Here is a 6,000-nt window from a genome sequence, read left to right on the forward strand (position 1 = left end):
TCTCTTAAAATTATGTCTGGCCTGTCTGTGTAATTCATCAACAATAATTTCTCTAGACATAATATGTAAACAAGAATATTGCAACTATAGGGTGTTCAGCAGCTGATACTGCAGGATTTTCTAAATATAATTTGTCTCCTATTTGTATATGAAATTCCAGAGAGCCATCATCTTCAACATATGCTGTTTCTAATGTATTGGGATCTGTAAAATCCTCTAATTCTACACTGGTGATTTTTACTTTGTTATCAGCATTTGTTATTGATAAGGTGGGGTAGTGGTGTGCCTGTGGTTGAAGCCAATATTTGATTTTGATTGGTCTCAATGTGCCCCCAACAAAAAATTGGCAATAAAATTGTGCAGGGGACAGCATATATATTTTGCCACCTGGTGTAAATGGTGAATCATATTCTTTGTTGGGGATGCTGTACAATTCAAGAATTACTGTATGTTTTGGATTCTCGATTATGCCTGTTATTTCCTTTTCTGCTGTGAGCAATCTGCTTGTTACAGATTCAAGGTGCTCATTGATGGTCCTAACAACATCATCATGGCCTGGCTTGATTTTTATGTCCACGACAAGTTTTTTGTATTGTTGCAGAATTTCTTGAAGCTGGGTGGCAAAAACAGACAAAGCATTTGCTTCATTGGATTCCATGGTTCCTAGCTGTTGCTTGATATTAGCTACAATTTGTTGCAAATTTTCAACAACTGCCAATTTTGAATTTTGAGCAGTAAGATCATGGACCTGTCTTCTGATATCCTCAAACAGGGCATGCAGTTCATTAATATGTTGATTGGTTGGTAGAGTGGCCACTGTCTGAGTGAGTTGTTTGATCTCTGTCTGGATATTCTTGATATCTTCTGATTTCAATATGCGATTCACTGCTCTCTTAATATTTTTAAGTTCCTGTGATGTAGGAAGATTTGATACTGTATTTTGCAAAGATTCAAGTGCCAATTTTACATTGTTTAATTCAGAAGCATCAGCCACATTTTGCATAGCATTTTGGAGCAGGGCTATATCTGCCTGAGTGGGTGTGGATTGTTGTAAAATTTCAAGCTTTGTTTGAATATCATCAATCAAATGATGAAAATGAGATAGTTCAGATTCAGTGTTGAGGTTTTCAAGCTTTGTGATTTGGTGCTGGACACTAACAAGAGTATCTACAATACCGGACAGGCGAGATTCTAGAGTTTCTTGTACATTTGCCAAATCACTTTGCACTGCTGCTATTGTACCTTCAAGATGGGTTATGGTACTTTGAATTTTTCCAAAATCTTCATATGTTTTAAGTTGCAGCTTAATATTTGCTACACTCCGAGTTATTGCATTCAAAGCATCAGAAGATGGCAAGTTGTTCATAAAATTTTCAAGCGTCTCAATTTTTTCTTTAACCTCGGCTATGGCATTGTGCAGAGGGTCCAGATTAGGTATTTGGAGTGATTGAATCTGTTCTTTTAGAGTGGAAATCACTAGATCAAAATCTTCTTGTGATTTTATGCTTTTGACAATTGTTTGGAGCTGTGCCTGGACATTATTTATCTGCTCTTCCAATTGTTGTTTCAATTGCTCAAAATTGGTGGCCTGGGTCTTAAATTTGGCTTGAAGAGCTGCTACAGCTTCTTCTAAACTTTGAAAATTATCTAATGTTGCCAGATCAGTATATTTTTGAAGCAACAATTTGAGTTCAGAATCAATTTTAAGAAGAGGGTCCATGCATTGTGATTGCAAATTTGTAATTTCTAATTGAAGACTGGCATTGAGTGTGGTTTGTAAAGCTTGTAAATCACTTCTTAATTTCTTGACTCTGACATCAAGCATCAGAATCTCATCACTGTGATCTTCATGTCTTGTATGGCCAAATATATCATTAGGCATTTTTGTTTTAGTGGTTATTTATTATAGAGTATCTGATTCTTAATTCTATAAAAAAGGGTATAAGCTTGTCATATGATCCCGGGACCTCAATATATAAGCAGTCACCAGCAGAAACAGTATAAACAGTGCCAGAAATCATGTTTGAGTGCTTAATTCTATAAATATTTCTCCCTACTGAAATCTTGACATCACCCTCAGGGGTTGTAATAAATTGCAATTGCCCACCTACAGGTAATTGGTAATGATTTAAATTATTGTTAAATATGTACAATATTTTGCCTGTTTCATCATCAACATCTGTAAGTATGCTGTTCAGATGAATAATTAACAAAGCACTCAGTTTAGACAGCATAGACTGTATATCAGGAGAGGCTTGGGGTGTTGGCAGGTCCATAATACCTTGTTTCTTGAACCCAAATAAGTTCATAGGCATGTTTATTTATTTCAAATCATGCTCTGTAATTGGGCATTGATTGCCATTTTTCAAATCACAATGCCCCCATGGTAAAGTATGTATGCCACATGATAAAATGCATCTCTTATCATCATGTGGGTCCAGGGCCACTTTTCTTACAATATTTGAAGTCAATAAGTGATCCACACTCTGAATTCTGGATTCTGATGTTTTGATTAAATTCTGGGATTTGAGGCAATTTTTATAATCTTCAAATTCAAGCTTTTTTTCAACAGTTACTTTGCCAATACCCTTGGCCTTTTTGGCAGCAACACCACTACATGTTTTAAAAGTGTACATCTTGGCACTTAACCCAGCAAATTCCACAATAACATCACCAAGTGTCTCATCTTTTAACTTGCCAGGCACCTTTTTGTTGTGGGGTTTAATTTTTGTATGTTCACTGGTATCAAAGTATTGAAACAATTCAGGCTGTGACATATCTTGATAAACATCTTCTGTTTGAATATCAAGAATAAAACTATCCGTGTCCATGTACATCAATTTTACACGATCACCATAAAAAGGTTTCAACACATCATAATACAATGTTAACATATGTAATTTGGCCAATTCCAATATCACAGCCCCTACATAAATAGGTTTATCAAACTTAATCTTTGTTTTTCTCATGTTGAAAAGAGCCATATTTTCATCATAAATTCTTCTGTAATTGAAATTAGGCTTTGCAACCAATTTTTTGCTCAGGCTGGGGTCAGTAATTATTTTAACATCGGTATGTTTTCTGACATTTTCAATAGTTTTGCCATACACAGAATTCACCATCAATTTAAACAAGCCCTTATCAAATTGGCTTATTGCAGATGTTCGAAGCTCTGTATTTGTATCAATGTATGGTTTCAACCATTCTGAGTGCCTGAACCTCAAAACTTTTCCAATTTTGGTCACTTGAACACCATGTTTCATCAGGAACGGGAGGTTTTTGTAATATATGACATAACCCTGTTTCGGCTCCAGAGTCATCATGAGCTTCTTCTGTTTAGAGCCAGGTGAGCACTGAACCTCGGGAATTGGGGGCAGATCAGAAAATTTATTGTGCAAATCATCAGGAATTGTCAGATCAACCTCTAAGAATAGGCCATAATTACTGTCATCAAAGTCCTGAAGATCTTCAATATTGAAATCTTCAACCCATTCAAGCCCTGCATATGGCAGTTTTTGCATCATGGCATGACCATAGAGGCTGTTTGCATCTACATACACTATATAATTTGATGGCCGTGCTGGATCATAATCAGGCATATATTTGTTATTTGCTCTGGCATATCTCTGGGAACATTGCACCATCCCTCCTCTTATACATTTCTCCATAAACAGATACGTATCTTGATCTTGGATCAGATCCAATTGCATTTTGGTGTTGAAAAACATTGCGGCCCATGCTAGGCCCGGGGCACTGAAAAAATATATTGGATCCAGTTTATAATTTTGCATAGAAGATTTTCTGAATGCCTGCAATATATCAGCTAAGAGGGTGACATCAAGTTTTAAATATGCCATGTGATAATCACCAAATGTCTGGCAATTTAAATTGTTCCACATCAATTGGGCATGGTGATAATCTTCATCAGTGATTCCAGATCCTCTGATTTTGCTGTAAAACTCTTCTTGTGGTGGCAGAAAACACTCATCAAATTTAGAAAAATCTGTAACATAATCATATGGATATACACCCTTCCGCCTAATTAATTTCAGGTCCTGATTTGGAAACAAGGCACTTGTGATTTTGAATTGATCATCAGATAATTGATTTGCCAGTGTAGCCAGGCTAGCAGATAAAATTCTGTAAGAATCAAGAAATCTTAAGTGAATAGGAACACCATTAACTTTAATTATCTTGCTAATAGATATATATTTCTCATCATTTTCAGCTAAAATATTTAAATTCTGCTTGTCAAACCCCTCGTACCTGATCAGATGATGGAAATCATAATTGGATGCTCCATGGCAAAATATGGGGACAAATCTTGGTCTCTTGATCTTAATATTACAGCTATTACACAGGGCCATTAAGAATTTACCATCTGTATGAGAATGGTGTTTCATCTTGATATTTGCATCTGAAAATTCAGAATCACATACCGGGCATTTTTCTACATTGTTGAAATCTTCAATCTGTTCCTCTGTTAAAGGCAACATGGGTTTTGATTTTAATAAGATATTAGATGCTATGTCACGGCACTCATTTTCTATTTTATTTGCAAATTTTTTGATGGCATTTGGTCCCATGTATAAGTGTGGCTCACTAGCTACACCATCCCGTATAACTATATAACAAAAACTGGAAGGTTCATGTAGCTGGTATGGTGTAATTGAAGATTCTTCAGGATCTGGATTGCAGAATGCAAGAGGTTTGAGATTTGATTCAAAATCACAGACAATATATGCTGGGTGTTCCAACAAGGCTTAAAACTTTTTGAATTTTGCATTTTCACTTGGATTAGGCATCACCATATGAACAGGTTTATGATTTTTACAGTATTTTAAATGCTCAATTAACTTATTTTTTGCAATTTCTGCACTCCCTTCACGAACCCCTTTTACCATTTTTTGACCATAAAATACAGTTAAGCATCTTCTGCACAACTTGAATATTGTATTGGATTTGTCTAGTTGTGTTCTCACTAAAGCTTCAAGATTATGTATCAGAGTGTAATGATATGTGCCATCCCCTTCAATTAAGAGCAAATCAATCGGAACAGCAGATTCATCATCAATTGTACTGATTCTGAGAGGTGCTATCAAGCAATTGCCACGGCCAGTGGAACAAATAAATACATTAATAGATAATTGTTTGCCATTGATGTGCCTGGCCTTTTTTTCAAATTTATCAATATTCTGAACAAACATTGGATATTCTAAACCCTCCATTGCCTCATCAAAATCATTTTCATGTTGTTTATAATAAGTTATTCTCTCAGGATGCATTGAAACTGGATACAAAGCAGTTAAAATACACCACAAAAAGCATTTCTGGTCGGTATTTTCAATATTGACCACGGCTCTTTTGTTTTTGATATTGGCAGGTAATGGCAGATATGTAGATCCTTGTAATGGGCTGAATTCAGAAATATTAACATATAACTTGTGCGGAGAGCCACATAGGCTCCATCCTGACTCTTTTGCTGCAAATTCAGAGTGTTTAATATTCAATTGATCTATCAAACTGCTTATTATTTTGTCTGAATTTGCATTTGAATATACAGGTACAGTTTCTGTTATGTGGGGCTGTGTAAATTTTGTGCCATTTGGTTTCTTATATTGTGTAAACAATTTGAGGGACAGCTTATAAGAGCCATTTTGTGCATTTAGAATTGCCTGCACATCAGGATTTACACTGTTCAAAAAATTATTAATACCACATCTTGGCTCTGATACAAACCGATAATCTCTTAATTGGCCATTAAAACTGCTATGGATGGGTGCATAGCGTGGCTGCTTTGCAGGTCCAGCATTAACAGGTGTTTCATGCTTCCTTTTCAGAGCAGATGTAGATGGTTGTGAGGGCAATGTTGATGCCTGTGCAGAGCAAGTACCTTTATGTTTATATGTGAAATATTCCATGCTATATTTTCTATGGCATTTAGGGCAAATTTTTGTGGGGGTTCTGTATTTGTCTGGATTACAAATCTTTTGATGCTTG

Source organism: Lepisma saccharinum, chromosome 22 (genome assembly GCF_977018435.1).
Source record: "Lepisma saccharinum chromosome 22, izLepSacc3.1, whole genome shotgun sequence".
Classification (NCBI taxonomy): Eukaryota; Metazoa; Arthropoda; class Insecta; order Zygentoma; family Lepismatidae; genus Lepisma; species Lepisma saccharinum.